Source organism: Chanodichthys erythropterus, chromosome 9 (genome assembly GCF_024489055.1).
Source record: "Chanodichthys erythropterus isolate Z2021 chromosome 9, ASM2448905v1, whole genome shotgun sequence".
Lineage (NCBI taxonomy): Eukaryota > Metazoa > Chordata > Actinopteri > Cypriniformes > Xenocyprididae > Chanodichthys > Chanodichthys erythropterus.
In genome coordinates this window covers 19,813,667-19,838,884 of record NC_090229.1, presented here as the reverse complement: position 1 = coordinate 19,838,884, position 25,218 = coordinate 19,813,667, and positions in this window count along the sequence as shown.

Genomic DNA, 25,218 nt, shown 5'->3' with positions numbered 1-25,218 from the left:
AGAGAGAGAGGGAAGAGAGAGAGAAGGATAGATTTCCACTATAGACAAGTGGTCAAGAATGAAAGTTCCTGCCTGGGGGATCATAGTCTAACAGCACAGTAATTAACACAGCAGAATTATCTATCCGCAACAGTGTGATGATGCAACCACGAGCTGCGATTTGAAACATAATCATGCCTAAAAGCTATGAGGGGGTATTTGGGAAATAAAATTGAAGCAGATGGGTCATGTATAAGAGTTAAAGCGGTTTATTTTGCGATAATGACAGGACTGTAGATCATCGGTGTTATATTATTGTTTTATTGTTGTTATATTTACCATATAAATAAATTAAGATGATATATTGTATTAAAATGTTACCATATTTAAGTAGTACACTTGAGGTAAATGCCAAAATCAGCTTGGGCTGTGCATTCATCTACTGTGTTTTCCTCTGGACACAAATTAGCTGAATTTCAGAACATGCCAGATTCATAAAAGATGTATACCTTAATGAGTCATTCATACATTGCAATGGTCACAACCCCAGGCACACTTCAATATGCTACAGAGTCTTAGTGAACCTTTAGAGTGAAATATTTCTGAACAGCACTGCCACACTCAACATTTAAAATGAGCAGTTAAATGTGCAGTGTTTAATTATTTCTGTGAAACATTCTATAACGTGAAACGTTTTATATCGGGAAAAAAGATTAAACAGTAAGTTATATTACTGAGAAGACCCCAGAAGACCCTCGTGACTGTGTCAAGCTCAATAATTATCTTCAAATCCCACTGTAGTAAATAATTTTATACCTTAAAACTCTTTGATCACCAAAATGGCGCATATAAAATGCCTTAAAATAGCCTGAATGTAACTCTAAATGCTTAATTAGCATATGTTGCTTTATTTAGCATACACGTACCTATGAATATGCAAATAGGTTGTTTGCACATGATGTCACAGCAGCAGCGCGAATGAGTCTGGAGGGCAAGGAGTGATTTTTCTATATAGGAAACCTATCAAAAACTAAAAATTTGTATGTTTTGCGTCGTTTATGGTTACTTAAATCAATAAAATCGAGAACCCAGAAGGTGTTTATATCGTTTACATAATTTATACCGTTTTTTATATCTTATATCGTTTTTTAGCATTTATTTAAGCCTTTAATAGCATTTTGCGTTTGCTGATACTGAAATGAATTACCTTTTTTGTTTTTGACTTGGTTAAATATCCACATTCTTCATGGTATCGTTTTGCAGGGAAGAAAAGCTATTTTATCCCACCGAATGATAATTTGGTGTATTCACTTCGGTTTTGTAGTATTCCCTTCACAATGTTGATCTGGTTACCATGAGAACAGTGTCACGCGCCGCTGCCTCAGCCATATTATGGTAGAAAATTTCCAAATAAATGTTGAACAAGCTGACAGAAGTCGATTCAACAACAACAACATTATTTTATTGAGTGATAGCGAGTGGGTTAAATCAGTGAAATTATTATATTTTATATACGGCGTCTTCCTGTCACGTCCTCAATCTGCTTCCCTTAGTGTGTTTTTACTCGTATAAAAGGCAACAGTTGTACTACGCCGTCCAATTTTTTCTTTGAACAGTGATGTGAGCTCCTGATGCAATTCTCGATTCAACATAAATGACCTACAATGGCAATATTTTTCACAATCATGACAGAAAATCAAAAAACTGCCCTAACTTCACTAGTAGAAAGGCAGCACGATATAAACAAACCCAGACTAGAACTGAACGCGGCATGACGGCAGCTTCACATTCTCACATCCTCCTCGATGACAGGAAAGTCTTTCAATTCAGTGGAAAAGTCACTCATCTTCATAACATAAAGATTACGTCCAACACATGTATTTTCTGTTTATACCTTTCTAAACCAGCACAGAAAGGACTTTTCTCCATCTCTTTTTTATTCTAATTTTCACTGCTTGCCCTCCACCAGTATTTTGCACGTTACCAGAACCATGTGATTGCAAACAACCTATTAGCACCGCCTCCACTCACTTACACCAGCTCAGAGATCCACTTGGTCAACTTTATTGTAGTAAATGCTGCAAAATGGAAATTCTTGTTTAATTCAGCCAGACATGTTTTAACCAGAAACTGATTCAGAAGAAGTGGAAGAGTGAATTATACATGCTTGTCTACAAATCGATGTATCAGAATGGTAATGCATTTTATGTATCGCTCTCTACAATGTTGGACACATGATGTTAATTAATATGATTAGCCTTTTGCTTGACTACGTTATCAAACAGCTAATAATGTGTTTGCTAATGTTACCCAAACCATGTTCCTGTTCACCATCTCAGAGTCAGACAGCTGCCTTCAAAAAAAATCAGCATTCTTTGGAATGCTTTGAACAATGTAGAACGTCGTAATATACATCATATACATAATTCACCCGTTATATTGCTAATTGTACCCGATTTTTCATATCAACAGGAAGATATAAGAGGATAACCTGGCTTCTCTTGAGACTCCCCTGCTTCACAGCATAGTAATAATATGCAAAACCAGGCCGCACATTGACGTGATTGGTTACAAGCTAGTTTGTGACGTAAGAAACACCGTAGCTTTCGAATTGTGTTTTTGAGACTTTTTTTCAATGCACTTTTAAGGAGAAAATACTCAGCAATGGTGTTGACTTATGAATTTGCAGATAGTTTGTCTTAAAGCATATTAAAAACACCACATAGACATAAACCACATTAAAAACCTGATTTTGAAATGCTGTAAATTCATACCTTTTGGCTAAATCAATCTTATTTATGGTTGTCTCCGCACATTAAACTGTAATGTGAGAAAGTATTTGACAGTAACATTTAAAAAATTGCACACAGCAGCTTTAATCTCCTGCATCTCCTCACTGATGAAAAAGAGAAATGAGTCTTAGAGAGCACTTTCCACAATAAACAGCTGTTGAAGTCACAAACTCACCTCATTCCCCTATAAACCAGCTCACCTGTGCCTGGCTGACACATTTGAAGATCCGTTTAGACAGCAAGGACAGGAGTTGCCTTCCTGTTCCACATTCTCCTGTCAAACCAGATGCTAAACACTGCGCATGGGCGGCAGTTGCTCGTACTGCCTCAATTTGAAAGGTAAGGCTATCATTTTGCTAGTGGATGTGGAGTTAGTCAAACAACTAAAATATCCAGTCCTCCCACAATTCATCTGAGCAACTGTCCCTTACAGCGACTGCCATGTTAATATAAAATACAGCTGCAAGAAACATAAAACTACAACATCTAGACTGGACTGACCATTCGCATTGGCCGTCTCCCCGGACACTAAGTATAGTAGAATGTAATGACCCCGTCACTGTACTACACAATTAGCTGTGATTTAAAGGTCTTTTAGGACACAGAAACGCTCTCAACATTATGGCCTTAAACTCATCATTGCAGAAGTAAATCAAAATGTAATTTGGTTCTAGGCTTCAGAGTTCAGGGTCGTTCATGGATCATCTGAGCAGAGCTGAACAAATGTGGTAATGTTCTTTGTAACAAGACGTAACACGTAACAAGATGTCACATATAGATAAATGGATGGTTTAAGCACACATATGGGAATTTTTGCCAATTTTTGTATAAATGGCAAGTGAGGTACTGTACATGTCAGCATACTGAAAGCTCAGCTTACTGCCGACCGGCTTCTGTGAATTTATATGAGATCTGTGACCTGAGTTTGGATGGGTTTTGAGGAGGTGTAACAAAACAACAACCTCTCCATAATTCATATCGCTCTTATTCCTCTCTTTCTCTCTGTCATTCCCTTCGTCCTTCTCCCTCTATCTCTCCATCTCTCTCTCTCACACTAAGGCTGTTCACCTGTATTAATAAATGTTCTGACACCCCTGTGCTGCCTGTCAACATGGCCGTGTAGTGGAGAGAGAGAGAGAGAGAGAAGAAGAAGAGAACCTGGGAGAGGGAGGTGTCAGAGCGACATGAATAATGGAGAGGGTGTAGACTGTGATCTGTCTCTGTCTGTCCAGCACGCTGCCACTGCCATGTTTTACTGTTGAACCCTGCATCGGCCAATCAGCATCAACTTAATTCACTCGCACCAGCACACGTACACTTACCCTAAGACACCCACACTTACCCGTACACACGCTATAAAACAGTGTGGTACACAGAGTCAAAATTTAGGACTCAAAATATCATTAAAACTTGTAAATACTCAATGTTTTATGATTTTGATCAAGTTTAAACAAAAAAAAATTTGACTGAAAGAAGAAAAAATGTTAGACAGACAAACAGTTAACGGGTAGTTTGACAGTCAGATGGACAGTTTGATAGAGAGACAGATATAGTTTGACAGACAGACAGATGAAAGACAGTTAGACAGACAGGTAGACCGAGAGAGAGAGAGAGAGAGAGAGACAGACAGACAGACAGACAGACAAACAGGGTGTTTTTGTGTTTACTGCAGTAATTACAGCATTGAAACACAAGCACACACTGTATCAGACAGCATGCGGTACAACAGTGGCGGTTTCTGTTAATTCACCCTTCATGTTTCTTATTGGCTGCCCCAATTACCCCAACCAGTCGATCAAATTCATCATGTCGACTGCAGTTAATGCTCTTGTTAGCCTATTAGTGTGGTAATCTAATCAGAGAGCAGGACCATCACACAGTGAGATGTCCTAATCAGACATTTTCCCGCCAATTTCCCACTGCTCGTTAAGTTAACGATCTTTTCACAGAGCGACAAATTGTCATAATTGATTTTCTCAAAGTCAAGGCAAAGACTGCAGGACCCCTCAGGAGCTCCACTGTCCATCCCTCCATTCCCCCACCTAAAGACCAGGACCGTCAGAAACATCACAAACTCATCTACGGTCTTTCTTTCCCAGATTCTGAGAGATTCTTATTCTGTTGAAGAAGAAGAAGAACAACAAAAAAACCTTAAGGTGGTTTGTTGGTCTATAGAGCTTTAAACTGGTCTCCCAATCTGGTTAAGCTGGTTTAGCTGGTCAGTAATCCAGACCAGTCTAACCAAGCTGGGAGAGCAGCTATTTAAAGGTGCCCTAGAATCAAAAATGTAATTTACCTTGGTATAGTTGAATAACAAGAGTTCAGTACATGGAAATGACATACAGTGAGTCTCAAATACCATTGTTTCCTCCTTCTTATGTAAATCTAATTTATTTAAAAGACCTCCGAAGAACAGGCGAATCTCAACATAACACCGACTGTGATGCAACAGTCGGGATCATGACCCCAATATTTGCATATGCCAGCTCATGTTCAAGGCATTACACAAGGGCAGCCAGTATTAACGTCTGGATCTGTGCACAGCTGAATCAACAGACTAGGTAAACAAGCAAGAATAGCGAAAAATGCCAAATGGAGCAATAATAACTGACAATAATAATAACTTTTTAGTGATATTTGTAAATTGTCTTTATAAATGTTTCGTTAGCATGTTGTTAATGTACTTGTTAAATGTGGTTAAAGTTACCATCGTTTCTTACTGTATTCACGGAGACAAGAGAGCCATCGCTATTTTCATTATTAAACGCTTGCAGTCTGTATAATTCATAAACACAACTTCATTCTTTATAAATCTCTCCAACAGTGTGTAATGTTAGCTTTAGCCATGAACACAGCCTCAAACTCATTCAGAATCAAATGTAAACATCCAAATAAATACTATACTCACATGATCCGATGCATGCATGCAGTATGCGTGATGGATATCTTGTAAAGATCCATTTGAGGGTTATATTAGCTGTGTGAACTTTGTAAATGCACTGTATTATAGTCGAGAGCTCGGGGGGGGGCAGGGAGCGCGCGATTTAAAGGGACCACAGCCTGAATCGGTGCATAGTTAATGATGCCCCAAAATAGGCATAGTTAAAGGAAGTTAAAAAATATGAAACTTCACAGACACATTCAGGGGACACCTTAGACTTATATCACATCTTGTAAAAACTGGTTCTAGGGCACCTTTAAGCTGGTTTGAGTTTAAGAGTTGACAGCCAAGTGAAGTCACTTGCCCTTAAACCATGTCAGTCTCAGTGACAACCAAATCAGTGCATCTCTTAAATAGCATGAGGCGCAAACTAGTGTTAAGAGCTGAGGAGTCATTACTGGATTCTCATATTTTCTGTGAAGAAAAGAACAAAGGAAAAGCATTAAAGCGTAGAAGTGCTATCAAATTAAAATTATTTTAAGCAGGCAGAGACCATAGCGGCCATTTAATTTCACTTCTGTGTGGAGATATGTCAGACAGCAAACACATTCTTCTTAAGAAAATAATGAGATTCTAACTAAATTGTGGAACATTTTCTTACTAAAAAAATTAAAAATGTGGAAGTTTCTGTTGTCTTTCTGTATGACTAATTTACAAAAATAATGTTCAGATCAAACTATCAGACTTGGTACAATTAGAAGGACACCGTCTGGAATGTTTCTTTTTAAAGAGATATGAATTTTTAAAACTTGCACACAAAAGCGAGAGTAAGCATGTCTAAACTGTACAAGGTTTGTTGTCAGACAGCATTCATAAAAAGCCATTATGTTCATTCAAACATTCATTCACAGACATTCTTCATCATACCATCTAAGGGATTGAAAAAAATGATAAAAGTGAGATAGCATGCTGCTAACAACGCCAAGGTCATGGATTCAATTCACTAGGAATACATGAACTGATAAAATACCTTGAATGCACATTAAGTTGCTTTGGACGTAAATATGAACTTATGCTGCCTTTAGGTTGATAATAAAAATTGGCAAATAAAAACTGACATACTGTACTTTATTTCTCCCATTTTCCTTCCTTCACTATTCATTCCATTATCTTTCCTTCTCTTTATGCTTTGGATATTCGATTTCAGGAGGTTTAGAGTCACAATGATTATTCAGACTCACAATAGGTGAATTACTGCAAACTACAGCAGATCTGTGACACCTTCCAAATTCAAATATATCCTGCATTTCTTCATTAAACAGAACAATACAGTAAGTAGAAAGATGATGTGGTCATACTGCTTTCTGCTGAAAACAACAGCAGACATAATACAGAAACTAGGAGATGAATATAAGCATGGAAGAGAGAGAAAGAGGGGAAGGGAAACATCATGAATAATGGAATGGTTAGGATTGTACAGTACGTGAACGCATAATTCCAGAGTGCATGTATCCATGACATGAGTGGGGCAGAGGATAGTTTGGAAGTGGGCAAAAAAAGTCTAGGTTGGAATTTCTAGGAAGTTCTGCATTATTTAAAGTTCAAGTTTCAGTTCTTCATCTTTTCTGATTGGTTCTTGAATGCCACTCTCATTATTTATGATGACATTTTTCAGTTTCTATAAATAAACAGTATCTGTACTCATCCATGGTAAGCATGTCACCAGTGCAGGACTGAAATGTGCATTACTCGCCCAATCTCATATTCTCGTCCATCCTTATCCTTATTATATCCATCTTTCTTTCTGCCTTGAGAGTTAAACATCATCCAGTTATTTCATCCACTTCATGAACATCCTTTTTCCTCTGGACCAGTTTGCAGTTAACCCAAATGCTAATGAGAGTCATGCAGGTTTGAATCTAGACTGTGTCATTTCCTGACTACATTTCCTTCTTTCACATTGAGATTTTTTTAACAGAAGAAGAAGAACAACAACAATTATTGAGAATAGCAACACCTGGGGTTGTAATATATTTGATTTTACATATAGTCTGTCTTCTATGTTTCATTGTGTTTTTGGTTCAGTCGTCATCCTATTCACCTGTCATCCATTTATTATCTCATCAGTTCCCATTTGTTTGTCAGATGTATTCAAGTCCTGAGACTTTAGTTCATGTAAGTTTATTCCAATGTTCTTCTTCATCATGCATTTAATGTACACAGCCATTCCGAAACAGTAATATAATAAGTGGTGTTTTTTCCCTTTTGTTTCTTTTTTGATCATTTTTTGTTTCTTTCCATTGCCCTTCCCACAGTCCAGCTTTTCTGCTTGGAGCAGGGAGACTGTCTGATGGAAGAGCACACGCTGGATTTTATCCACTTGGTTTATCCACTTACTGCTTGCTCTGTGTTTTTTACATTACCAGCTTGAGCGAGTCCAAGGCACATCTTCCAGCGGATGGTCCAATGGAAGATTTCGCCGCTTGTGTGGAGTGGGTGCTGGTACATAACAACTCACTGTTCTCCATTGGCCCAGCAGAGGATGACACCAGCCTCACTCCAGCACCCCCAGAGGCCACCCATCCACCACCAGCAAGTAACATGAATGAGACTCTGCTTGAGCCCACCACAGACTAGGGAGATCGGCCTGCCGCAATGCATGATGAGCCTGAACTGGATGAGAGGACAGGAGAGGACATTGCCCCTGAGCCCCTAACAGTGTCTGACCAGGTGAGTGAGCTGGCAATGCCATGTGTCATTAAGGGAGCATTAGTGGAATTTGAGGGTCTGGAGGACAGCCCCGCCCACACTCCTGCTGCTGTGTGTGAATCGGAGATGGTGTCTGGACGATATTCAGATGATTTAAAGCAGGGTTTCCCAACCACTAACACTGCATGTTTTCCATGTCTCCTTAATCATACACACCAGTTTCAGATCATCAGTTCTTTAGTCGGGACTCCAAGACAGACAAAGGAGACATGCAAAATAAATCAACGCACAAGATAAATCCGGCGATTGTAAAGCATCGGAGTTTTAAACTTTTTAGAACAGTAAATCATGCTCGCATACTCTGGGATCATCAATCGAAACCAAGTGGAATACTAGGTGGACATCTAAACATTCGAAGTGTCATTCCTAAAAATGATCAAATACAACATCTTTTATATGAGTCAAATTTAGATTTTTTATGTTTATCAGAAACATGGTTGCATGAAAATTCCCCTGTCGATATGTTAAATGTGTGTGGTTATAAAATGTATAGACGAGATAGAATTGATGGTAGGGGTGGAGGTGTGTTATTTTATGTTAAGGACAGTATAAGATGTGAGCAAATTCAGTGGTCATGTATAAATGAGTTAGAATGTATTTGTCTTAAATTAATATTGTCTGAGCAAATGTCATTTACTATAATTGGAATCTATAGACCACCATCTGCTAAGGCTGTATTTTATGAAAAATTGGATGCTCTTATCAAAGAATGTGATACAAATAAGGAGATTATCTTATTAGGAGATTTTAACATAAATTGGAAGGATGAAGTACAAAGGAAGAAGTTACAAATTACAACTGGGCATTATGATTTTAGACAGATTATTGAAGGACCAACTAGGTTAACTAGGTCCTCAGAAACGTGTATTGATCTGGCTTTTACTAATAGACCAGAAAGGATAAAGAAGTGTTATAATCTGGTAACTGGACTATCCGATCACAATATGATCTTGATAGTAAGAAAGCTCACTAAAAGCAGATTTAATCTAACATCTGATAAGAAGGTAGAAAAATATAAAATACCTAAAAGTCAGTTGGATAATTTAAAAAAAAAAAAACAATAAATGAAATAGACTGGGATGATTATTTAACATATGAGAGTGTAGACCAAAATTGTAATTTTTTTATGACTGAAATTCAAAAAATTATAAATTGTCATATAAAGGAAAGTGAAACCTAAACCAGAACAAAAAGAATATTTACCTTGGCTAAATGAAACAATCCGATTACTTATGAAACAAAGGGATCATGCTCTTAAGTTAGCACTTAAGTCTAAAACAGAACATAATAGGCGTTTATTTGTTATATTAAGAAATAAGGTTGTAGAAGAACTTAGGAAAGCAAAAGCTACTTTTTTTATTAAGGTTATTAGTGAAGCTAAAGGAAATACTAAAGAAATATGGCAGAACTTAAAGAAATTAACTGGAACATATAAGATACATAAATCAATAGAATTAAATATAGATGGGAACATGATTAATGACTCAAGAAAGGTTGCAGAAGTATTTAATGATTATTTTATAGATTCTACAAAAACTCTGATTAAAAATGACTTTGGTTCAGGTGATTTAGTTTTATCTATGAATTGTAATGCTCCAATTTTGAATTTTAAAGAATTGACAAATACCAAAGTACACACGATTATTTCTTCTCTTAATAGTTCAAGGGCAAAGGATGTGTATGGAATGGACACAATATTTTTAAAAACTTATAAAGAGGCACTTATTATTCCAATTTTAAAAATTATTAATTGGTCTATAAAAGAAGGAGTGTTTCCGAATACTTGGAAAATTGCAGTAATTACACCAGTGTTTAAATCTGGTGATAATATGTTAGTTAGTAATTATAGACCCATTAGTATTCTCCCAGTAGTTTCAAAAATTGCAGAAAAATGGATCTCCGAGCAGATAGTATCACATTTGAATAATACTCCATTCTCATTGCATCCAATGCAGTTTGGTTTCCGAAAGTATCATTCAACAGAAACTGCAAATTGTTTTCTTTTAGAAAATATTAAATTAAAATTGGATAAAGGTGGTGTGGTGGGAAGCTGTTTTTCTGGATTTAAGTAAAGCATTTGACACAGTAAATCATGAGGTTTTAATTAATAAATTATTAAATTATAATTTTTCAATAAAAGTAATTAAATGGATAAGATCATATTTAACCGATAGACAACAGTGTGTTCGAGTAGATAATACAATTTCACAATTGCTTACTAATTCTGTTGGTGTACCTCAAGGTTCCATATTAGGTCCTTTGCTATTCAGTTTGTAAATTAATGACTTGCCTGATGTTTGTTCACCTACTGTAAACTGCCAGATGTATGCTGATGATACAAGCATATATTTGCATGCTAAAAGTAAGAAGCAAGCTGCAGAAGAATTATCAGCAGAAATGGATAAAATTACTAAATGGTTAAACAACTCTTGTTTACATCTTAATGTTAGTAAAACTGTATGTATGTTTTTTTCGAAGTCTGCAAATAGAGATCCGGACCCTGATGTTACAGTAGCAGGTAGAAGGTTATCAGTGGTTTATGAGTATAAATATTTAGGTATAGTACTTGATTCACAACTCACATTTAAAAGTAAAACAAGTTAAAAAAGTTGGAAATAGAATTAAATTTAATTTGGCCAATTTTAGACATATTAGGAATAATTTAACCACTGAGGCTTCAAAGTTATATATTAATGCTATATGATTTTATCACACATGAATTACTGTTCGACCAGTTGGACACAAACAAGTGGGATTACTCTGCAATCATTAGAAAGACTCTACAAGCAGGCTTTGAAAATATTGGACAAAAGGTCTAATTCATATCACCATTGTAAAATTTTAACTAAATATGGGTTTTTAAGTTGGGAAAATATGATTACATTTGCAGATATCCTACTTGTGTATAAAATTTTGCATGGTATGGCCCCACCTCCACTTAATGAATTTATTAAACAAAATTTTAACTTATCTACTAGAGCCACTACTAGAGGGGATTGTATAATACCTCATAGAAGAAGTGCTTTTGGGCAGTCAGCATTTTCTTATAGAGCAGTACATACTTGGAATACTATACCCATAGAACTAAGAAATATTACATCTCTTGCTTCTTTCTCTAAAATGATAAAAGGGTGGTTATTGGATAATCAAATATGTCTTCATAAATAGTGGTCCCTTGTTTGTTTTTGGTTTTGTATGTATTTTTTGTTTTTGTGTGTGTTTACCATCAAACTGCCAGGGACTGCATATGAAAATTAGCCAGAATGGCTAAATCTGGCACATTTACATAAGAGACTTGTTTCTTGTGTTAATTAATGTGCATTGTCCTCTTTTAAAAAATAAATAAATAAATAAAATAAATAAAATGTGCAGCGTTGGGGGGGCAGGAACGTGGTTGGGAACCACTGATTTAAAGGACATGTTTGTGGAGGCTCTAATAGGTTGTTTGCAATCACGTGGTTCTGGTGACGCGCGAAATACCGGTGGAGGGCAAGCAGTGAAAATTAGAATGGAAGAGATGAAGAAAAGTCCTTTCTGTGCTGGTTTAGAAAGGTATAAACAGAAAATCACAACATATGTTGGACATAATCTTTATGTTATGAAGAAGAGCGACTTTTCCACTGAATTGAAAGACTTTCCTTCCATCAAAGAGGTAGATATAGAGAATGTGAAACTGCTGTCATGCCGCGTTCAGTTCTAGTTTGGTTTGTTTATATCTCGCTTCCTTTCTACTAGTGAAGTTAGGGCAGTATTTTGATTTTCTGTCGCGATTGTGAAAAATGTCGCCATTGTAGGTAATTTATGCTGAATCGAGAATCGCAACAGGAGCTAATTGTTGCCTTTTATACATGTAAAAACACAGTAAGGGAAACAGGTTGAGGAGGTGACGGGAAGACGACGTAGCTATATCAAATCTAATAATGTCACTGATTTAACCCACTGCCTGTCACTCAGTAAAATAATCACATAGCTGAGTATTTTTGAAAGTGTTGTCTTTGTTGTTGAATCAACTATTGTCAGGTTGTTAAACATTTATTTATTTGGACATTTTCTACCATATGATGGCCGAAGCAGCAGCGCGTGACACTGTTCTCATGGCAACCAGATCAACATTGTGAACGGAATACTACAAAACTGAAGTGAAAACACCAAATTATCATTCAATGGGATAAAATAGCTTCCCTCAAACAATACCATAAAGAATGTGGATTTTAACCAGGTCAAAAACAAATCAGGTAAGCAGGTATCTTCATTTCAGTATCAGCAGACGCAAAACGCTATTAAGGCAACAACTTTTTAAGTTAAAAAACGATATAAGTTATAAAAAACGGTATAAGTAATGTAAACAATATAAACACCTTCTGGGTTCTCGATTTTATCGATTTGAGCAACCATAAACGACGCAAAACATACGAATTTTGAGTTTTTGATAGGATTCCTATATAGAAAAATCACTCTCTGCCCTCAAGACTCATTCGCGCTGCTGCTGTGACGTCATGTGCAAACAACCTATAGACTGGTTTGGAAAGGTGTTACCTAATGCCCCTGAATCTTCAGCGCCTTCTGTATCTCCAGTTTGCCCACCCAACCTCCTTCTCCCACCTCCTCAAAAAGTCAATTCCTCTGCCCAACCTAAGCCCCTCTGCATCTCCCACTTACAACAAGAAAATGCCAAGTGTCTTCAGGTCACCATGCTCCACCAAGCCCAGAGGATCCCCTGGCTCCACCTCCAGCCTCTGTGCCCTTCGCTCCACCTGGCCTGTCGACAGTTTGGCTCCACCTTGGCTCCTCCTTCCCTCAGCTCCACCAGAATCCATCGACCATACAGCTCCACCAGGCTCCCTTGCCCCGCCGGCTCCACCTCGGTCTTCAGTGCCATTGGTCTCGCATGGGCTCATCGGTCTGTCATCTCAACCAGTGTCTCCATCTTCGGTGGTGGAATCCTTGTTGGTCGAACTGTTACATTTTTTGGTCTGTCTCCAATGTTTCATTGTGTTTTCGGTTCAGTCCTGTTACCTATTTTTCTGAGTTGTAATCAGTAGTCATCCTATTCAACTGTCGTCCATTTATTATCTCATTAGTGTTTGTCAGATATATTTAAGTCCTGCGTTTTCTCCCAGTCTCTGTCAGTCTTTGTTTGAAGTAATGTCTATGCAGGTGTTTGGTTGTGTTTCTCCTGAGAGTTTGTCATTAAAGTTTATTCCAATGTTCTTCTTCGTCATGAGTTTAATGTACACAGCCATTCTGTAACAATATTAAAATGTATTTCATCCAGTAATGGAAAAGCTAAATTTTCAGCTCTTCAGTGTCACATGACCCTTCAGAAATCATTCTAATATGTTGATTTGGTGCTCAAGAAACAATTCTTATTATCATCAATGTTGAAAACAGTTGATTAAATTCTGCTTAATATTTTACGGGAACTGTGAAAAAACAACAGAATTTGAAATAGAAATCTTTTGTAACATTATAAATGTGTTTACTGTCACTTTTGATCAATTTAACGCATCCTTGCTGAATAAAAGTATTAATTTCTTTAAAAAAATCTGACCCCAAAATTTTGAACTGTAGTGTAAATACAGATTCTACATGCATTTGGCAACACTTTTATCCAAAACAACTTAGATTCAAGATACACATTTAAGTAACATATAAATTCTGCAGGAATCAAACCCATGACCTTTGCTGTTGGTAGCACAACGCTCTGCCATTTGTGCTACTGGAATGCATAATTTTTTCGTAAAGTACAAAAATTCCATGTAGTAAGCTCATAAAAGCTGCATGCATATTAAAATGCATGCTGTTTTAGATGGAGTACAGCATGTCACACCGCAAGACATGTCAACTCCTCAGAAGTATTTCATGTCAACCAACCATTTACAGTGACAAATCATGCTTGATACGGAGTGAAATACACCCTACACGCTAGTATATCAAGCGTAAATCAGTCATGAACTGACTTTGTGTCACCAAACAAAAGACAAACCTTAACAAAGAGCTTCTTACTAAATTATGAGCCTATTCTGGTCTTCCTCTGCAGAACTCGCTTACAAAGATAACATTGTTCCATGTTTAACCACAAGGAACAGGAATTACAGAATATGAATGATTTAACACGAACTTGAGTGTGTGAGTGTGAGTGTGAAACTGAAGTGAAGGACAGTGTGCGAAGCTTATTCAAGGTCACATCTGAAACTGTGTAATGGCTTAGTGCTGCGTTTCATTTCCCCAATCAGAGAGAACAACAGACTGATACACACACACACACACACACACACACACACACACACTCTCTCACTCACACTCACACAAAAGGCTGACTACAGGAATGCTTAAGTGTATTAATATTGAATGGCTGCCTTTAATTAGAGAACAGAGCTTCACTGCTGTGGTCTAGGCAGAACTTGATTAGACAAGAGCGGAGGTATCAAAGGGGTTTGAATTTGTGTGAGTGTGTGTGTGTGTGTGTGTAAGCGTGATTGTGTTCACGTGTAATTGCTGTGTGAAAATTATGCTGCACATAACCCCTGTTAGCACTCAGCCTATTTTAAAGATCATGGGTGCTTTGCACCTCACAAGACCTCATTGTTCGGCAATAGCAAAGCTAAATCTATTCTTCTTCCTCGACGACTCTCGCAAGCCCTTGGTTTGTTGTTTACTTTGTTGTCTAGGGCCAGCTGTCACAGTTATCAGCTGCCATTGTCTCTCTCTTGTTTTATCTTGTGCTATGTTGTTAAAGTAGAGCTGCGTTTTAATCTTGGCCTGTGATCAGACGAATAACAATAAAGTTGATATGATTTGGCATCTTTATTCTACATTATTTTGGCATTACATAATTAGACCCTTATGGATCGGCAATATGGCCACATTCCAGAAATCCTGTCCAATATTTGTGTTAATAATTTCTCTTTATTCCTTTGAGTGGCAGATTGAGGATTAGATTTGACTGGAATCATGCCAGTTGTGTCCCAACATGAGAGATCAATGAACCCAAAGGAACATTTCCATAGCTCAGGAGACTTAATGGAGTTCTCAGTTTGAAATATTAATTTGGCCTTAAATGTTTCTCCTAAAACTTCATTAGGAGAAATAAAATAGAAACAAATGAGGCATAAAATTATAGCAAAGCCCAAATAATTTGGTTTTGAAGGACACTGATGTTATTGTTATTTAAAACGTTTTAGTTATTTGAAATACAATAAAAAATAAATATTAGATAGAAAGATAGATAGAAAAAAAACTTTAAAAAACATAGAAAATTAAATATGTTGCAACTAACTGAAATATGTAAACAATAAAACAAAACAAAAAACACAATACAAATAAATGTAAGCTAAATAGAAATTACTAAATATTACCAAATATTACTATATTACTAATACTTAAATATAAATAAGCTAACTGTTAATACTAATTCATAAACATCATAATAGTATATCAATAATATGAGCAAAATTTTAGATTTTGTTGAGATTTCTAGGAAATTTGTGAATTACTGGGCTCTTCTGCTTAGGAGAAAAATCTGAGAAGCAGGAGACTTCATTCAATCTACAAGCTGGCTAAATAAATTGAAATATTAAAGATCTTTTTTTGTGATTTTTCTTTACTATGCAAAATTACACGTGCCAAATAATTTCACTGGTCACTTAAGCAATAAATCAGTATAAATTGAGAGACATACACCTTGCATTCTTACATTGTTCCCTTTTATCCCTCTTCAGGCTTATGCATGTGCAGTCATTGTACTGTGAGCGTTTTCACTGCTCTGTGTTAGTGATGGATGATATATTTGATATATGTTCAGTTGGTGTATAGGACGGAGAAAATGGACAGGTAATTTGGGAATGATTAAACCTTATTAAATCTGCAGAGCCGGCCAAGCAACCGGCACACTGGTGTAGAAGAGCCGTCCTGTTCTCCTTAACAGAATACCAACCAAACCCCCCAGCAGAATAAAGCACCGCACAGGATGAAACACAAATACTGCTGTCAGTTATACATGACAATACATAATGAAACATGACAACGTTTAATATGTGTTTTTTTGTGTATCTTTGCCTCAAGCAAAGATGTCTCCCATCGACTGAACTCTCAGGATACACTAATTAATCCAAGCACATCAGGTGTAAGTAAACACATAGCTTAGAGAGTATGACTGTCTAAACATTAGCCCTACTAAAAATAAACTCCATGCATTTACTCTATGTCAAGCCACCAAAGCAAGTCTGATCACTTTAAAGGGATAGTTCATCCAAAAATTATCCCATGATTTACTCACCCTCAAGCCATCCTAGGTGTATATGACCATCTTCTTTCAGAACACAATCAGAGATACATTTAAAAATATCCTTAGTCCTCTAAGGTTTATAATGGTTGTGAATGGTTTTCAATCCATTAAAAAAAAAAAAAAAAAGTATTCCATACGACTCCAGGGGGTTAATAAAGGCCTTCTGAAGCAAAGCGATGCGTTTTTGTAAGAAAAATATCCATATTTAAAACGTTATCAATTCAAATAACTAGCTTCCTGCAGACGACCATATGCAGAATGCTAAAGCTGACTTGCGCCAAATGAGTAATCCTCTGACGAGATGTATGACGCAAGATGTAGAGTATTGTAAGCTTAGACGCCTCTCGCGGTTCAAAGAAATACGGCTGGGCAACAAACTTAAGCTCCTCTTCTCTTATATCGAAATCCTCTGACATTTCTCTTTAAAAATGATCGTTTTTAGACGCAAGTTAACTTACGCATTCTGTGTACAGTCGTCCGCCGGAAGCTAGTTATTTGAATTTATAGTTTTAAATAAGGATATTTTTCTGACAAAAACGCATCGCTTTGCTTCAGAAGGCCTTTATTAATGACACAAACTGAAGAATCTCTATCACCATTGTACTGGGAAGGCATTCTGAATGAACAGCCTTCTCTAAATGACAAGTCATCAAGCTCATTGTTTGACACAGACTTATTCACATTTTATAGGTGACAGTAGAAGCTGTCAGCATGAGGGAATAAAAGGGCATTCATCAGCACAGCTCATAACACCACAGGGGTGCATATCAATGCCATCAATCAAACTATTATTAAATCATGATGCACTACATCGCGTTGCCTTTTTTGTGGTAATAAACATGCATTTGCAACGTCGTGTAAATGCCTACCAGAGTACAGTATAGGAGGGATGCTTGAAAGAAAACCTTTATGAATAATTAATGCATGACTTTTTTTTTAGCATCTAATTAAAATATTAAATGCATGTCCCTCGAGAATAATCTAAAATTGCTTCACAATTTAAACTGCAATAAAATAAAAATGAGTGGGCGATGACTAACACTGTCTGGAATTGAAAACGTATCTAATGATATTTTCATTTATTATTAAATTATTATTAAATTGTTTTCTGTGACATCCCTTAGAAGGCTACTCTATCTTCATTTCTGAATATTGATATTAAAATTTAAAAAATAAAAAGAAAGGGGAAAAACAAGGTTTAGTTGATTATGGTTCCAACATGTCACTCAAACTAAATTTCAGTCATTAACGGCTTGGAATGATTCAGTGAGTCTGATTCAAATAGGTAGTTCATGAGTGTTTCCAAAGTTTTGCCATTAATTTTTTTTTTTTTTTTTTTTTTACAGACTCATTAAAAAGAAGCAGTTCATAAAAGTCATTTGTGAATCATACATCACAGCTCACACTGAGTTATGTGCATGAAACACATAACTCACTCACTCTAACAAGATAAAATCTGAAGAAACTCCATATAACACTGGCGCACACCCAAACATTTTCCAACTGTTGCCACTTTTTATGACTTTATCAAAATGCCTTGCCACCTCTGGTAAACTAGTTTCCAAGCAAACAGAATTACCTCCCTGGGATAGTGGATGGGAGATAAAAACATAGTTTTTTCGTTCCTATCTTCATGCTCACTGGGACTGTTTATTTCTAAGTAGACTGTGTGACTGCAGATGGAATCTGAAGCCAAACAATGAGTCAAGATGTGAAGATGTTAAAGATGTTAAAGATGATGTTTGGAGGACAAATCCCATTAGTTATTGCCCGTAATGTCATTGGTGACATTACACTTTATTTAATCTATGTCACAAGGTGTTTCAAATGAATAGGAGTTTGAATTCCAGTACATCTTTGTTCCCAAAGCAAAGTACAAAAACCAAAAGAACTACGAAACTACGACTCATTGAACATGTATGGCATACTAAACATAAGATCTGACAACTAAAGCTAAAGGAACAAGAGGGTATTTATTTGAACTAGTAAGTAAACAAGACACGTGTGGATACAACCAACACGACAAAGTCAATGAGCAAAAGAACTTCCAAATCAAAAATCAAAATGACAGTTCAGAGCTAGCGATCACCATCCCTCCTGGGGGAATCCCAGATGGTTACAATTACGATTCATGATACCGTACACTCATAGAAGAGCTTGACTTTTGAAAAAGTTCTAGAGGTTTCTAACCCCTATACTTTTTACATATTCCTTCAGATTATGGAATTTATTGGTTCAGTGAAGCTTAAAGGGTTAGTTCACCCAAAAATGAAAATAATGTCATTTATTACTCACCGTCATGTTGTTCTACACCTGTAATATTGTTGATGAAATCCGATGGCTCACTGAGGCCTCTATTGAGAGCAAAGCCATTGAAACATTCAAGGTCTATAAAGGTACTAAACATATTTAAAACAGTTCATGTGAGTTCAGTGGTTCTATCTTAATATTATAAAGCGACAAGAATATTTTTTGTGCGCCAAAAAAAACCCCAAAATAACGACTTTTCAACAATATCTAGTGATGGCCGACAAAAAGTACTCATTGCTTTATAATTTTAAGATAGAACCACTGTACTCACATGAACTGTTTCAAATATGTTTTTAGTACCTTTATGGACGTTGAGAGTTTGAATTGCTTTGCTCTCAATAGAGGCCTCACGGAGCCATTGGATTTCATCAACAATATCTTAATTTGTGAGGGTGAGTAATAAATGACATTATTTAAATTTTTGGGGTGAACTAACCCTTTAATGGCTTTTCCAATAATTTCTATTCTCATAGAATGAGAATTTATCTTTCTGTTTTCACTTTCCCTTCACCTTGCATATTTTTTATTTTCCATATGTTTTTTTCTTACATCTTTCTTCTCACATCACATATGCTTTCCCAAACACCCAAGCATGTTATTCCAGCCTGTGTTCTGGTTTTCCAGTCCTTCGCATGCAGTTCCCTTTGTCCACTCTATCTTGGGAATATGGCCAAGGGCAATCATTAATAATTCAAGCAGACTTCAAATGTTTTCAACTCAGCGTAAAGGTTGAGTGCTGGAACCAGGAGAGTCTTTCTGGTTGCTATTTCAATCAGGCCACCGTAGGGATTCGGCACACCTGTGTGAGCCAGCTCTGTTGTCATAAACCTGAAAAGGTTTGGAGTTTTGGTCTAGATTTGGGTTTTGTATAGTTTTTTTAATCTGTTTTGTTTTTCCTCAAAATATAATACAGAGTTTTTCACTGAGAAATCCAACAGCCACCAGCAATTTTCTGATGGAGCGATAATTACACAACCAGTTTTACTGCTTAATGAACTGTTAAAATCAACCCCTCGCAGCTGTTCAAATATTTTTAGAAAATGCGGTATATTGACAAAACATGAAAAACTCCACTGCTTCATATCGCTCCTTGTACATTAATTAAAAAAGAAAAAAAATAAATAAATAAATCACAATTTTGCCAAAACAAGCAGACCCTGTTTTTTGCTCAACGCCACCATGCCAGCCTTTCTCCCCAGCTCCTGTGGGGACATGTTTTCGGTAATCACTGGTTCTTAACTACTCTGTACGGCGACTAGCACACATCTCTGAACTGAGACTCACAAAGCCCCATGCAGGGTCGACCGCATTAATGAATGGTTGCTTGGATACAGTCAAGTGCACTGATTCTATTCACCGAGCTCGGCAGCCCTGCCGGGGAACACAAGTAGACAACATCCAACCGAAGTGCACTCAGCCCCTGACTCTTCCTGCTTAACCCATACATGGCCAACATGCACCAGACCTCTGCCAAAACTGCAGGAGACACCATGAAAGGATGTGCATTGTCTGAGCTTGTGTGCATCTGTATGTGTGCTGTGTGTCTAAATAAGATAAACAACAAAACAAGATATTTTGTTTTCTCTAACTATAGAGAGTTCAAAGGTCTGAGACCATTCATGGAAATGCTTATTTTGTATTGTTATAGTTAAATGGAAAATATTTCATAATAAATTGTATTACCAGTACAACCCCCTTTTGAATTGCACCTCCCTTTTGAGCAAAAAATCATGAAATGACATACATGAACTTGACATAACTGAAATGATTGTCTTTCTTGAACCTCTTGTACAAACCAGATTCCCAAAAAGTTGGGACACTGTACAAAACAGTTTTTTGACCTATAGAGTTTTAACCGGCAATGGCGAATGGCACGGTGGATTGTGTTCACCGACAATGTTTTCTGTTAGTATTCCTGAGCCCATGTTGTGATTTCCATTACAGTAGCATTCCTGTATGTGATGCAGTGCCGTCTAAGGGCCCGAAGATCACAGGCATCCAGTATGGTTTTCCGGCCTTGACCCTTACGCACAGAGATTGTGCGTAAAAAGAGCCTCTCAGAGTGGGCAGTACCCTTTTAATTGGTGATCCTCTGCCCATCTTGACTGCCCATCTTGACTTCTGAGAGACACTGCCACTCTGAGAGGCTCTTATTATACCAAATCATGTTGCCAATTGACCTAATAAGTTGCAAATTGGTCCTCCAGCTGTTCCTTATATGTACATTTAACTTTTCCGGCCTCTTATTGCTACCTGTCCCAACTTTTTTGGAATGTGTAGCTCTCATGAAATCCAAAATGAGCCAATATTTGGCACGACATTTCAAAATGTCTCACTTTCAACATTTGATATGTTATCTATATTCTATTGTGAATAAAATATAAGTTAATGAGATTTGTAAATTATTCCATTCCTTTTTTATTCACAATTTGTACAGTGTCCCAACTTTTTTGGAATCGGGTTTGTAGTATGTCCACATTACGTCCAAGCTTACAGAAGCTAATGTTAATATACTCCAAAAAAAAGGGTACAAAAGCTGTCACTGGGGTGTTACCTTTGTACACCTTTGTACCCCTAACAGGTGCATATTAGTACCTAAAGTGTACATAATAGCACCTAAATGGTACATATGAGTACCTTTTAAAAGGGTACTGCCCACTGACAGCTTTTATACCGTTTTTCACGAAAATGTAGTCTCCTTTTTTTATTTTCAGTGAAAAAACAACTCAATATTTAAGCAATTGTACTGTAAAATCATGGGCCTCTACAGCATCCTGTTCATACTCCAATCCAGTAGGTGGCAGTAGTGCACTTTTTAGACTGAGGATTTTGCATACATTTTTGTACACTCTGAGTTAAATCAACTCTGCTCAGAGTACATATGATCCCTCTCTAAATAGTGTTAAAGTAACACTGAAGCAGAGTTAAAGTTAGAGATAATAAGAGATTAATTGATGATTGAGCATTAGTGATGAAAAACTGCTGTTAACAAGCACACTGAAGAGAAACATAAGAACTACAACTGACTTCCAGCCACAACCTAAGATGGACTCAACTGAAGATAAAAGACATTAAATCTCTAAAGATCTGATTAAACAACTCCACAACTCCTCTGCGTCAATGTTATTTTAACTCAAGGGACCATATGTTCTCTAAGCGGAGTTAATTTTCCTTTGTACCGATACTAAATGTGAGGTCTAAACACTGCAGGTCACTGATTGGTCAGAGAGAATGGTCACTACCAGTGTCACTGGATTTCAAATACGAAACACCAAACCCGCTAGATTTAAATAGTCAGTAACAGCCACCGCAGTATCATTTGTTAGCGCAATTTTTTTAAAACAACTTGCTTTAAACGACCGTCACAAGCAACAAAATAAATCATGGTTAGTACACGAGGTGACTCGTTGGTAGTCAAGGAAGGGATCTACCGCATTAAAGGTGGCGCAACTACAACGATCAGTCTATAATCCCTCCCACTTTGAAGCGGTACTAAACTGCAGTGGAAAAGCAAACCAAAAGTAAGCGAGCCGTGCCAAACCAAACCGATGCCGAGCAGAGTCGTGGAAAAGTGCCATTAATTAATGTTTGGTAAACTGTGCCTTTAAGTACAAATATCAGTACAAAAACAAATCAGTCAATCACTTATCATTCTATCTTTAATATTTAACATTATCAGAGTCTTGTCTCATCTTTCCTAAGTGTCAGCTACCACTGACATCTTCTATTGTAACAGCAAATGATACTTGGTGATCCTGCTGCAGACAGACTAGCTCGGTGCTAATGAACAACCTGTTTGGCACAATCTCTAACACGTTACGACAGCCATGGAGAAATCAGTCCCACAGCAGACAGGAGCCAAAGCCAGTCAAGAAACTCTCATTGATCCTTCCTTGGTAAAAGAAGTGCTTGAAATAAAGGAACCCAATCAATCCTCTCCCTGGGAAATGTGGGCTTGTCCCCTGGGTGACAGAAGGGACCGATGGCCTGTTGACATTCTCAGTCTGACTGATTCATCAGCTGTGGGTTGAAATCAGAGCAGAACTGACAACGGGTCTGAGTCTCTACTAACGACGGCTGTCGAGGTACAGCGTTTCACCGTCAGCCTTCATCTCACTGTTAATGGGCTGTAATGGGGGAGGGAGGGAGGAGCTGTGGGTATTGATTTTGTTATTGAGTAAGATGTTGTCACATCTTACTCTATAGGGTGATAAACGCAGATATAAAGTTATATGAATCTGCAGTCAGACACATGTGATCGATAACTCTATAGTGCCGTTACGTCTCTCTCAAGAAGGAAGCACTCGATGTAGTGACAGTTAATTTGTCTCTGATGACAGAAAGTTCAATTCAGGATGAAAACTCATTCCAGATCATGTGTATATATAGTAAAATTTTCAAATTATTCATTAAGTTGAATTCGCTGATAACTTTTCACAATGTCAGAATGTAAAAATTGAACATAATGATGACCTGTTTTTGCTCAGGATGCTTGTTTCAATTGCATGGCACAGTAACGGACAACTGATATGCTGCTTCATTAATTATGAATAATGATAAAATTGACAAATTAATTCCACAAACTGTCCTAACATCTCAGAGCAAGATGATATGAGTGAACAGTGGGATTATAGATATCTCTCTCTAGCAGGTTAGTGCTGAGGGGAGTGTTCTTTATGCAGATTAATTGCTGAACTTAATTCCCCTCTTCACTGACCTTGGTGAGGTAGAGACAGTCTCTTTTAATTACCCCTTATTAGCAGCAACACAGGAAAGAAAGAATTAAAAAGATGGTTCATTACAAGAAAGTTTCATTACACTGTAAAAAACAACTTGTTTTATTAATTTTATTTTATGAAGTAATTTAATATGACTATCAAAATTTGTTAATGCATCATTTTCCAATACCACGCTCTTTTACAGAATCCACAAGATTGGGAATTTTGTGTGAGGGCAAAAGATTTTCACAAGCAAATTTTGCATTGGGTTCAGTTGATCATGTGATTTTGAAAGACTTCTGTTTGAGCTCTGCTTCATACATCGCTACACTACTGACAATGGACCTTTTTTGCACATGATATTTTGCTAATTTGACCCTATAGGGATAGATCACCCAAAGATGAAAATTGTTTCAAACCTGTATGAATTTCTTTCTTCTGCTTAACACAAAAGAAGATATTTTGAAAAAATATGGTAAACAAAACAGTTGATGGGCGCCAATGACTTCCATAGTATGAAAAAAAAAATGGGGCCCATCAAATGTTTGATTACTGACATTCTTCAAAATATCTTCTTTTGTGTCCAGCAGAAGAGGGAAATTCATACAGGTTTGGAAAAACTTGAGTGGGAGTAATTGATGACAGAATTTTTATTTTTGGGTGAACAATCTCTTTAAGAAGCCCATCATAAATAGACAGTTATTCAAAACATTTTAGTTTCTATTTAGTTAAAGGATTAATACACCCAAAAATATATTCTGTCATCATTTACTCACCTTCATGTTGTTTCAAACCAGCATAATTTTTTCTGTCTTTTGTGGAACACAAAAGATGTTATTTATAGCTGAGAGTCCAAGCAGCTTTGATTTTCAAGGCAAGAATTTCAGTGAATAACTTAAATTTATGTTTTTCCTCACACAAAGCTATTTTGCTTCAGAAGACTTTAAATTTTCTTTTATGGTGTCTTTCATTCAGTTGAACTGAGAAGCATTAATATAAACATACTTTTGAGTTTCATTTAAGAAAAAAAAGTAATACAGGTTTGGAACAACATGAGGGTGAGTAAATGACACAATTTTCATTTTAGGGAGAACCATCTTTAGCTACAGAGGTTGGACAATGAAACTGAAACATCTGGTTTGAGACCACAATCATTTATTATTATGGTGTTCAGCCAATACAGCACAAATTAGTCTTGGAATGACTGATACAAGTCCTCTACCGTGGCCAGAGGGATTTTGAGCCATTCCTCTTTCAGAACAGTGGCTAGGTCATTACGTGATGCTGGTGGAGGAAGACGTTTTCTAACTTGCTCCTCCAAAATACCACAAAGTGGCTCAAAAATAATTAGATCTGGTGACTTTGCAGGCCATGGGTGATGTTCAACTTCACTTTCATGTCCATTAAACCATTCTGTCTTGCTGTGTGTATTGTTACATTATCATGCTGATACACAGTCCCAACTACAGGGTACAATGTTTG